The sequence below is a fragment of the Zonotrichia leucophrys genome, chromosome 1 (assembly GCF_028769735.1).
Source record: "Zonotrichia leucophrys gambelii isolate GWCS_2022_RI chromosome 1, RI_Zleu_2.0, whole genome shotgun sequence".
Taxonomy (NCBI): Eukaryota; Metazoa; Chordata; class Aves; order Passeriformes; family Passerellidae; genus Zonotrichia; species Zonotrichia leucophrys.
In genome coordinates this window covers 12879923-12892969 of record NC_088169.1, presented here as the reverse complement: position 1 = coordinate 12892969, position 13047 = coordinate 12879923, and the positions used below count along the sequence as shown (strand labels likewise).

The window sequence follows — 13047 nt, the reverse complement described above, 5'->3', positions numbered from 1 at the left end:
GAGACAGATAGAATAAGATGTGAACCTTGCTCTCAATATTCTGAAACAATTTTTGTATTATTCCTCTTTCTTCCTCACCAGCTCAGTAACATATAAATTACCCCTGTGGACAAAGCAAAAAAAGGATGAAAATGTTACAGTTTCTAACCCTGCAGAGATTGCATTAGCAGGGAATAAATTTCTACCAAATGCTTTGCAGCAGCTTTAAAAAAACTTTTTTTTTTTTAGATATCTCTTGATTTTGGTGTGCATATTTCTCTACCTGAGATACTTTTAAGTCAGCTCCCTGAAAGCTATACTGCTGTTATATTTATGTATATATTTTATATCCACAGATTGGTTTAATCTATGGAAAAAAATTGGAAATTTAATGTTGTAATGAAATGGGCATCAAGTACAGCAAATGAATGTAGTTAAATGGGTTTAAGTTGGTCATAACTTGGGATTTTTTCTTTAGAGTGATTGGTCAAGCATATTCTAATTAATTCAGCGGTATTCTACAGGTGCAGTCTCTTGTGTATACCTTTTCCAGCTTTTTATTCCTGAATGAAAGAGCATAGCAGAATTGGAATGATGTTTGATCATGACTACCAAAGGAGTGAGCTATAAACAAGGGTTAGAAGGGATGAACTTGTACACCCTAAAAATTAAAGATCACAGGGAGAGAAAATCCGTCTCTTTTTTCCTACTTTTGTGGGGACATGAAACAAAAAACAAAGTTTTTAGTTTTGTTTTTTTTTTTCCCTTGGTGTAGTTTTATTGTTTGGTTTTTTGTTTGACTTTTTGGGGGTCTTTTTGTCCCAAGTGAAAAAAAACCAAAAGCATTGTATTATATTTAAGGTGGTAATCTGAAGTGATTTTTTTCTCTCAGTTTTCATCAGGAATTTTCTAGTTTCACCAATGTCTGCTTCAGGATACTGACTATCTGGAGAGTGGGGACATGTTTTTTGAAAGTCAAGTTTTGGAGGTTGGAGCATGGAGACAATTTCAAGGATTTACACCCTAACATAGCTCTATATATACTTCTTGGTGGATCTTGATTTTTGAGAGCTTGGGAATCAAAACAGTAAATAGATGTCTGGTGAATTTGTTTTTATACTTCTATTTGATGAGTCACTCTGTCTTCTTTATGCTACATAACTGCAAAGCCTTTTCATTCATTGAAAATGTGTAGTTTAATCTAGTGCACATGAATACACATTATTGGAAAGGACAATGCACAGGTGAAAATTCCACTGTTGAATTTTTCCATTAACCCAGGAATGTGAGAAGTTGGTTGCACAGAATGTCAGAAAACAAAAGCTTATTATTTGATGAAAAACTGGAACACACAATGAACCTACTCATATTAAACAATTATCTACAAACATATCAGCAACTAATACTAGGTTTTGTGTGTGAATTTGCTTAATTTAAAAAAATGTGTGATATCAAATGTAGTCTGAAAGATTACAGTTCCTTATTTTAGCTTAAGAAATAGGGAGAGCAGACAAGTTTTGGGGTTGAGGGTTTAGTTGTTTGTGGGTTTTAAATTAAATGTTAAGATTTTATTACATAAACCAAAGTAGACATTCACAGTTATGTCAAAAGTCACATATCTCTGTAAACCTTGAAATCAGACAAGATGTTTCTGCCTAGAACATTAAGATTTTAATATTAAGGATCTCTAAATAAAATCTTTTAAGTTTCAAGTTGGATTAATAAATTGTGAACATTGACTCTGGAACTCAACTGTCGATTAATCCTGAATGCAAACTAATTTAATCCAGCTTTTTGAGGGTTTTCCATCTGGTCTAAGTTTTTTAATCAGTTAATTGTTGCCTCAAAGGTTGGTTATTACCCTCCTAAAGCAGTTTAAATGAAATACTGGCAGGGTTACGTAGGTAGTCTCTTAATCCTAAAGAACATGCCTAGGATCACCCAATAAACTAATGTCAAAGTAAAGATTTAAAGATTCCCTAAGTTTTAGACTGTTCTTATACATTTAATGGGAACTTTTCTTTTTTTTTATATTTTTTAATGCTGCTAGCTGTATAATTACTTAGATACACATACATCTTTCTAAAATTGGTCTTAGAAAGGATTTGTCACCTTTTTTCCATCCAGTGTTATTGTGAATTTTTATGTATTTTGCTTGAGTAATTGCAATTTGGTGATATTTTTGGGTATTTTCATAGGAATTGGAGGAGTTATTTTGTGTTTGAAAAGTGAATTTATGATTATTGTATAGGTTTTGAAGTACTGTCTAACAATCTAGTGCACTTATCTTGCCATAGACAGAAAGTAATTTAGAGTTGATAGCTTTTCCTTGGGGTTTATATTTGGGGGGGGGGGGGGGGTTGGTGTTTTTGATTGTTTTGATGCTGCTTGTTTGCTATTTTTAATTATAAAAAAGGCACATTTTCAAAATTTTCTGGTGCAGGACTAGCTACTATATTGTCTTGATATATCTGAATGTCCTTCAAGACTTTATCATTAAGAAAAAATTCTTAATAAAAACCTATATTTCTGGTATTTTTCCAAGTTGAACTTGTGGGCCACAGCTTATCCATCTTTTATCAACAAAAAAAAAAATATTTTTGTAATAAAATTTCATTTAGTAAGCAAAACTATGTCTGACTTAGAAAATATGCATAGTCATAGATACTTCTTTCATAATGATTTCCCAAAAATGAATTAAACATATGCAATGAGATTTTCTGGAATTGTTCAATATTTTGTTACCAGGTGTTTGGACTTGTACTTTAATTGCCTTTTTACTATAGTACTTTTAGGATAATTCTTTTGCTTGACACAGGGAAACATTGAATCTTTTAGACTACTCTTATTGTTTATTTACATACAAAACCATCAGTATATTTATGCTTTAGAAAAGATATATAGAATCTAAATCACTTCCTTTAAGGGTATAAAGTCTATAGAAGATTGTCATGCTGTCTGTACTGCAAAACTATCATTGATTTTTATGAGGATCATTAGGTGCTTTTGAGAATATTGTCCAAGAGCTGCAGTTTCAAGGTACTGGATATTTAGTTGACTAAAAGCAAAGTTTTGTATCTCTTGTGCTTGTATCATTAATTTTATACTATCCTATTTTCAATTATCTACTCCTCTTTCTTCAGGAACTTTCATAATGATTAAATGTCCCAAGTAAAACATGTCAGATCTTATTGTAGGAGAAGTATTTATGGTGAGGGAAATAAAATTACAGTGTGTAAGAAAATAACATAAATTATGCCAATGGACTTAAATAATTTAAAATTTGTTGAATATTTGGTGTTGCCTCTTAATCAAGACACTAATCTGTAACCAGTTTCCACCATCATCACTATCAAAATGTACTAGAGTTTATTATTATTGTTATTTCTGTCTTATGATCACTGCAAAAAATGAAACAGATGTAATTGTTCCTCTGATGTAATTTTGGCTTACACTTGGGCAAAAAAGCAGAGAAACTGCTAAACAGCATATCAATAAATGAATCCATCAACATAAATAACAACCTAGAATATAGTTTGGCCAAAAAAGTGCACAAAATGAGATGGAAAAAAAGAGTTTGCTGTACCCATCTGTGACTCTATAATTTCTTAACTTCTCAGGATCTAACTGCAAAACTGGAGACTTAGACCGCTTGAATGTTTTGGGAAACTGTTTTCTATCCTTCAGGGCTCCTTTATAGTTATTTTTGTAGTATAATCCATCTTTAATTGCAGCATTAAATGCGATGTAGGTATGTGGGAAGGAGTGCACAGCACAAAGAAACACAGACAAAATTAGTGAGGAAAAATGAATTAATGTAAAGAGGGAAAAGCTCAGAGGTGTCGGAATGTGGTCATCATATTGTGTCTAGCTGAGAACTTATTTAAGAGAGAGGCCAATCTGTAAATGTAATCAGCATTATTAATGATGATGATGATGATGATAATAATAGTAGCAATAAAAAGGATTATCCCTGAATGCATAAAACTGCAATTTTTATTTATATACTATATAATACATTTAAGGGAAATAGAATACATGACAACATGAAAAAGACTTTTGGAAGCACATTACTGAAAAATATCCTTTAGTTATAAATAAACCCATATTTCCTGAAGAATTGCATAATCATTAACATCTCTTTTATGCTCAAACATGAAAACTGGATAATAATTTTTTTATTTCTGCAGTTGCATTTGGAAAAAAAGAAGATATTGGAAATTTTTCAAAATGCATTTGAAAGCATGGCTTTGGTACATTCATGTAGGTCTGCATGCATTGAATATACAGAACTTGTTTTGTTCTTTGGTGTAATGCTGTGACTTACAGTTGCTAGGGAATAGAAAGCTCAAAATCAAAACAAGATTGGCACAGGCTGTTTTGCAAACACATTATTCAGATCTTAGTTTCTGATTTGTCTCTCTTTAATGATTGACAGACTTCTTTCAAATGTGGAATGTACTGGCTGTCATGTGTACAAACCATTCATTATAGGAAGAATAAAATAAAGAATGCATCCATGTATTGTAATAGTTTACTCAATGCTATTTGACATGTTGGTTTGTGTTCCCCTGATTCAGTGGTCAAAGAAGAGGAACATATCAAATTGTGCCAAAGAGCATCACACTAGGAATAGTTGTCTTGTGTCAGCTTGATGAGACTCCATCATAGTGATATCAAGTCAAGATATGGATTAGAGTAAAATCAAAAACCTAACATGTTGCAAAATGTCCAGTAAGCAGAAAACCACAATGTTCTAGAAAAAATAAATTACAGTTGAAATATGCATATCTGAATTCTAATATGGCTGTGCCTTTCTACATTACTCTTGTTTAGGATATGCTGCTGGAAAAAGGTCATGTAAACTGAAAATAGTTGCAAGTCTGGGCATCCTAATCATTCAGTGTGGTCTAATTAGTGCAGGATCTAACAAAAAAATCTGTAAAGAAAGAAACTGTGGTAGTTTAGTCTGGAGAAGAGGAATTACAACATGGATATGATAAAAACAGTTGTAAAGACAAAAGAAAGAAACCACTGCCCATGAGCCCTTCTAAATAGGGCAAGAAGTAGCAGCCATATTTAAGCCAAGAAAGATTTTGAATGTAACATAACAAAATGTTTTTAAGAGTAAAAATTTAAGCACTTTAATATACTGGCCAAGGCAGTCCACAGAATTTCTTTCAGAAGCTCCAAACAAAATTAGTCAAGTGCCAGATCTGCCCATATGTCTCAATGATTCCTTGATACAGTTCTTAAACACAAATTTTGATTTCTATATAATTATATTATATATTATAAGCTTGAGTTATTTCACCATAAGTGGGTGTTGATATCAAATAAATAGTTTCTAACCATCTGCATTTTTGATGACTGTTACTTGTGACCAGTTTAGGCAAAAGCAAAAATGATTGGCTGTCATAAATGTAGTACAATGACACATTTTATTCTGCTCTAAATTTGTCTTAGAATTCCATTTATCTGACATCCTTCTGTTTACTTAGGCTCAGTAGATGCTAGCTTTTTGGAATAAAATTCTACATGATTTCTATGACTAGTAAAGTGCGTGAATAAACAGCAGTACAAGTTTCACTGAAATTCTGTTCAAATTCAGCAGATTGTTGGAACTGACCCTTTCCCCCCCCTTGCAAAAGTAAATTGTTCAGCTAGATTAAAATCAGACTGGCAAATCCTCAAGGTCAAAGTGTATATCTGGTATGTGTCTTTGACAGATGAACTATCTCAGGCAAAAGAATCATAGACTCAGAATATGCTGAGTGGGAAGGGACCCGAGGGATCATTGAGTCCCACTCCTGGCCCTGCACAGGACATGCCAAGAGTCACACCATGTGCCCAAGAGCACTGTCCAAACACTTCTTGAACTCAGACTTGGTGCTGTGACCACTGCACTGGGAGACTGCTCCAGTGCCTGATCCTCATTTGGGTGAGAAACCTTTCCTGATATCTAACCTAAATCTGCCCTGGAGGCCATTGCCTCAAGTCCTGTCACTGGCCACGAGAGTGATGAGATCAGTATTTACCCTTCTGCTTCTCCTCATGAGGATGTTGAAGACCACAATGAGGTCTCCCCTCAGTCTCCTCTTCCTCAGGCTGAACAAGCCAAATGTTCTCAGATGCCTCTCATGAGGAGGACACAGTTGCCCCTCCTGGCTGCCAGGGCATTGTTGACTCACGTTTAGCTTGCCATCAGCCTGAATCCCTTGGTGCCTTTCCACTTTCTCGCCTCTCATTCCCCATCCTCACACACATCCAGGGCTGCCTCATCCAAGGTATGAAATTCAGCACTTGCCCCTGTTAAACTTTACATGGTTGCTGATTGCCCATCACTCCTAATTGTCAAGGTCTCTCTGCAGGGCCTCTCTGCCCTCAAGGACAGCTTCTCCCAATTTAGTGTTGTTGGCAAATTTAATATTTTTTCAAGTCGTGTGTCCAGGTCATTAATAAAACTATTGAAGAGAAATGGGCCAAGGATGGAGCTCTGCAGAGCCCCACAAGCGTCTGGACACCAGCCTGATGTCATTGACTGTCACTCTGCGCCTGATCCATGATTCAGTTGCTCACCCATCACGTAACAAAGTTATCCAGCTGTGTGCAGGACATTTGTTCCAGAAGGATCCTGTGAGAGACAGTACCAAAACCTCTGCTGAAGTCCAAAAAGATCACATCTGCTGGCTTTCCTAGATCAGCTAGGTGGGTTACCTTGTTGGAGAAGAAAATCACATTCAACAAGCAGGTCTCCCCTCACATGAAGTTGCGCTGGTTGCAACCAGTGACTGCATTTTTTTTCTTTTTGGTAACATTTACCAGGGATAAACCTGCATGAAATGAATAAAAGATAATTAATGAAATGTTTATTTCTTAGAGGAAGGAAGAAATATTCTTTTTTGTATTTAGTGGGATATTACTGATATTCTGTTTTGTATTCAGTGAAAAGCTCTCCTAATGCAACACTCTGATTCTAAATAACTCTGCTATTATAAATAGATTTCTGTCATCTTAGATGAATTTTTAAGCCCTTTTTCAGGCAATGCCCAGCTTTGAAAGGGGAACTAACTGTAGGTGAGTTTGGCATGCACTCACGTAAATAATCTGTCAATATTCTGAGTGAACTTTACTCAGCTGCCAGAACAACATTGTCTCCTGTGGCATCCTCTCCTGTGCTGGGGACCTGGCAGGCAGGGGACATTTCTGCCAGTGCAGGCTGTTGCCTTCTTGGGCAGCCCCATAGGAGTGCTCTGTAGGTGGTGTCACTGACTGAGTCTAAGGGATGGACTGAATGGGGAAAGACACTCAGAAAAATCATTCTGAATCAGTTATTTAAGTCATATGAGTAATTTGTGTTGAACCCCTGATTGGTCTGTCTCACAGAAAACTGTAATGACCTTAATTTGATTTGGCTTGATTTACTTTGGAAGCAATTTGAACTCATTGAATTAAACTATAGTTAATTTTCATTATAGCTTTCACACAGGGATTTTATGCAGTTTAACTAAACCACCCGTTATTTACTCAGTATGTTAACTGGAATTAACTATCTTGAATTACCTTGTGTAGGAGATATGTAAGTGAAACCAGGAAAAATGATAAGAATTACTTTATTCATTATTTCAGATACTGCTTTTACACATGACCTTCCCATCTCCCCCCATCAGATCATCACACATATTTACTTGCTTAGAGTTACCTAAAAACTGTTGGGTTGCTTTTGGACTGACAGCTTTATTAAAAGAATTCTGCAGAATTTAACAAAACAGTTCAATAAAAAACATTTCCAGATTTGGTAAAAAAATTGTTTTTGTTTAAACCTAATTCACAAATTCCTGTTCTTGATAAAGTTTGTAAGTTTTAATTACTAGGAATTAAAGTAATGCAAGTTAATAATAAAGTGAGCATATGCTCCTCTCCTCTCCTCTCCTCTCCTCTCCTCTCCTCTCCTCTCCTCTCCTCTCCTCTCCTCTCTCCTCTCCTCTCCTCTCCTCTCTCTCTCTCCTCTCCTCTCCTCTCCTCTCCTCTCTCTCCTCCCTCTTCCTCTCCTCTCCTCTCCTCTCCTCTCCTCTCCTCTCCTCTCCTCTCCTCTCCTCTCCTCTCCTCCTCCTCTCCTCTCCTCTCCTCTCCTCTCCTCTCCTCTCCTCTCCTCTCCTCTCCTCTCCTCTCCTCTCCTCTCCTCTCCTCTCCTCTCCTCTCCTCTCCCATACATCAACCTCATATCGTTCAGTTTGTGGTTTTCTGGAAGCTCTCTTGTTTTTCCTTGTCAATAGCCAAATTTTGTGTGTTTTTTCTCCTTCCAGAACCAACCAATGCCTGGAATCACACTATCCAGTATAGTCTCTGGATGGACAATAGGAAAGGAGCTTCCTGGCTCAAGCACCTTCAGATATTTAAGGATCCAGAGGATCAGGGTTTCTGCATCACCAGGTTTCTGAGGCTTTGACACTTGGCTTTCCTGAAGCCTGGAGCTCTGAATCAGTGATAAGTGAGCTCTAACACCAAAGGCAGTGTGCTGGCTTTCTAAAACTATCCCTCAAAGGAAGATCTGGAATCTGGTCTTAAATCTCAGATTACATTTGCATATGCATTACTAAATCTATTAGATATTGGCAGGGCAGAGTTATTACACTTTCTACTGGAATCTTATACATCTATATCATGGATAAATATTTCTCAGAAATTCTGCTTTGTGCCCACGTCATTACTTGCATCATCAGATCATGCTTACAAAGAAAGTGTTTTAAACCCACGTACTTACTATAATCTGGGTTACTTTGTGAGCTTTGGGGACTTTTCTCCACTTAAATAAGGCTTTTGTTAAATGGCAAAATTATTAGTCCTAAAATTGTGCATAGTACTGTCTGAAAAGACTTCATGCAATGGAGGTGTTCTGAGGTGCTGTTAACCACACCAAAGCACTATCATTGTACAATCTATGACTATCACATCCACATGAAGTTCTGACTTTAATGCAGAAGACATTCAAATCTACTATTCAAAAGATGACTTAAACACTGGTTTGTGTAAAAATGTCAGGAAGTTTGCACAAGGTATCAATACTCTCTGCTGGCTGTATTTTTACTCATAAGTGCACCCTTGATAATGACCATCCTTCACATCACTCATGGACTGTTTACAGCAAAGATTTAACGTTGAAAAACCCAGTGGTATCATAACCACTTACAGTTATCCTTGCTAGTTAAAACTGCACAAGCCACACACATTTGGAACGCTATTTTCTTTTTGGATTTAAAAATATTTTTGCCAGGACCTCAGGTTTAGTCTAACAGACAAGAGTGCCTGATGCTTGCAGACCTACACCCTCACTGGGGAAGGGCTGTAAAGATTTTCTGTCACTTGCACTTCCACTCATGAAGGAGAGGAACTTTCACACTTGGTCATTGTAGGAAGCCTTCAACTCCCACATTGGAAGAGTTTATTTATGCAGCAAGAAACATAATGTTTATGGATATCCCTGCCAGATGATCTGTTCCAGGGGTTAGAAACAGACAAAGCAATTCAGATTCCTACTGAAAATATGAGAATGCATCAGTATATAAGAAGTTTCCATGGGATCAGGAAGAAGATCCTAAGTAGAAAATACATTAAAATGGAATATTGGAGTTAAAGAATATGTTGTTTTGACAGTTTTGCTCTTTTTTTTTTCAGTTAGGCAATTGAAATATACTGACACAGGAAAATTTAAGCTATGTACACCTCTGAAGTGTTAATTTGTTGAAACACATCTTCCCCCCAGTTCTGTGATTTTATTCAGCAGAATACAGAGGAAATAGACTCATCACACAAAAAGAGAGTGGGACTAAGTTGAGTTTTATGATCCTTTATGGGTCAGGAATATAACTAAGTTTTCTTGACCATTTTTGCTAGGTTGACCTTGGCCAGGTGCAGCCAGGTGCCCACTAAAGCCACTCTGTGACTTTCTGTCTCAGCTGGATGGGGAGGAGAAAACAAAACAGGTTTGGGGGTCAACATAAGAACAGGGAGAGATCACTCAGCACATACCATCTTCGGCAAACAAACCCAGCTTGGGAAAATTAATTTAATTTATATCAAATTAAATCAGAGTAGGATAATGAGAAATAAATCCAAATCTTAAAAACACCTTCCTCCCATCCCTCTCTCCCAGGCTTAACTTCATTCCCTATTCCTTTGGTCAGCTCATCACACATTTTCCCTATCTCTTCTTCCTCCTCAGGGGGAGAGCTCCTCACACTCTCCCCCTGCTCCCACCCACCACCAAACTCCAAAGCCTTGCCACAGCAACCTAACCATAATTTTGCATAACACATGGTTGTTTGGAAATGGAAGATATTTTGCCTCTGCATCAGTCTCTGAGCAGATTATTGCTAGAGAAAGGAGAGTCCTTCTAGCCTGGGGACCTCACAGCTGCTCATCATACACAGCTATTTGGGTTCTCAGGCTGGGAAATGGGTTTGTAAAAAGAGGTAGCTGCTTTTTGGGAATAAATCTTACCAGCATTTCAACATAAACTCTTTTAATAACTATCTTTACCTAGAAAGATGATTTCATGTTTGGTGTTTTGACTACCTCGTATTGCCTATTTAAAACAAAATGTGATATTTTATTATATTATACTGCATTATATTATGTAGGAAAGATAACAATATAGCAGTTGAACTCATGGGAAAATGGAACATTACAATGAATTGTGATCTTGAACTGTATTATGATTTTATTTTTAAGAGTTGATGAATATCAAACCACCTGATTTATCTGAAATGAAGTATATGCTAATGTACCAAAACGTTCATGAGAACATCTGTAACAGCATATCTCTGCTAGGTATATTGTTCTTGATGACTAGCAAATGAAGATTGTAGAGAGTTGAGATCAAAAAGAAAAGTTATTTGTATGATATAACTTCCCCTTTCATTAAACCATTCCAAGTGTAATGCTTCTAATTATATTTGCATATTATGACTAAAGAGCGAGATTCATAAATATAATGAGTCAGAGAAAGTTCCTGAAGTGAAGAAGTTATTTTGATTTACACCAGCTTAAGTTGGGCCAGAGGTGCAATTTGCAAAAATCATTGATTACATTCATCCTACCACCTTAACTGTTGCATATTTTATTGTACTTCTTACTGTAACTACAGTATTAAATTAGAATTTCAACATTATGATCCATGAAATTTTGTGTACATAAATCAGGAAACTAAGCTGGAAGTTTAACAGAAAGATTTATATACTCACATACGAAACCAGAACTCTAAAAATTAAGATTTTTAAATAAGTTTTATATGCAGCATACATAAATCAGCACAATATATCTGATTCTGAAAGTAAATGTGCACAAATCAAAATTCTGACAGTATATATTAATGAATGTATATATTAATGAATCATGGTAAATAAGTTATACTTAGAAAAGCAATTTAGAACTTTATTTCACAGCAGATAGGCTTGCTTGAAGCATTCCTTTCCCTTTTACATTTTTGATGCAACAGAAATACCAACTGTGCTCATCATTCAAGAAAAGAAACTAGCAGTCAAAAAACTAAAACACCAGGCATGGACCAAATGTTTGATACACCCAGATTGTCAACTAAACATAAAATCAACTAACATAAAATCAAGGATATGTAGCAACTGGAGGTCAAGTACCTAGTCCAGCTTAATACAGTTTATACTGCATATAGACACTCTTGGTAGTGTTTCCTTTAGCTAGGTAATTTTAAAGGCTTGGAAACACCCAGTTAGAAAATGAGATGACTGAGTCTTAGTCAATATTCAGTTCTGTGTTTATTGTTCAGTGTTTTGTTTATTGTTGCCGCTTGCAAGCCTTTCCCACAGCATGAGCCAAGGAGTAAAACTGTGATAATTTCTCTGTCCACTGAGAATCGACATCAGTACAATCTGTTTTGGTGAAATAATGAACCTGCACCTAAGTTAGAAGACAGCTTAATATTTATTTCAGAGATAACATCCTTTAGGACAACATATTATCGCTTTTATTTCAGATTTATAACAACATACCAGTCAGAACAGAACCTGGCAATGATCAGTTTGCAGCCTTGTCACTGGGTGGCTGCTGCTTCATCATCACCAACACCAAGGACACTTCCCTTCCATGCATTGTTCTAAATTCTTTGCTCTGACATTCATATATGCATCCTTTCACTCTCAATTTCCCCATCTCAATCCAGTCAAACTTTGCAAGATAGAGAACTCTACATTCCTACATACACTCATTTTACCCTATTTTAAATTATTATTCACACTTATGTATCACCCAAAATTGTTGAGCCCAGTTTAGGATTTGAAATAGGAATTGTATGTCATTAAAATTCTATGAGGGAAAGATCATACTCATTGTCATTTTTGGTAGAATTTTGTCCTCACTGGGGATGTAGTGAGCATCACAAAAAAGTTTTGCATTCACTCTACCCTGTGAGCACAAGGTCATAGAAAGTGTAACAAAGCTTCTTGTCAAGAAAATTCAGTCCCTATGGAAACTTTGCTCACCTTAACACTACTCAAGACAAATATAGAACCTGAGCCTTGCTTTGAAAATCATGGATTTACTTCACAACTACTTACACTCTGTGACCATCAACACATGGTAGTTGTCATGAGTGTCACTTCTTATCAGATATGTTCTTTCACCCTTTCTGCATCCCTTGCTCTGTTTTCTTCTTCGGCATGAAGAAATACAAATCCTGCAATATTTACACAGTAGTGTCAGTAGAAATCTAAGTAGTAATCAAGTATAAACTCAAGATATCTAGGGCAGTTATTTGTAACCCCAAGAATCGTTGATTACAGTGTGAATTCAATACCCACATAATTTTGTAAATCTGATCCTTTGGCCCATGGTGGAAAGCAGATACCACATGGTTCTTTTTGCAGATGGATCATATAAAATGTGCATCTGTGAGTAAGTGTCACAGAGGTATTTCAGCTTCCTTTTGCCAGCTGACAAACAGAAATCAAACGCAGATGTTTCAGCGGGAAGAGGGAAAGAGAGGGAGAGAAGTCAATTCTCAAGGAATACATGGAGCCAGCCTAACCCTCTGGT

General features: G+C 36.2%; 1 long non-coding RNA gene across 1 annotated transcript in view; it reads right to left on the bottom strand.

Moving 5' to 3' along the window:
• LOC135444966 (uncharacterized) overlaps positions 1–12598 on the bottom strand; it is a 69615-nt gene extending 57017 nt beyond the window's left edge. Inside the window, exons 1-2 of the long non-coding RNA XR_010439391.1 lie at positions 12570–12598; positions 6697–6812 (exon numbers count right to left, since the gene is read on the bottom strand). This is a non-coding gene — a long non-coding RNA (uncharacterized LOC135444966). The remainder of the gene's footprint in view (positions 1–6696; positions 6813–12569) is intronic.
• Positions 12599–13047: the final 449 nt, after the last annotated feature.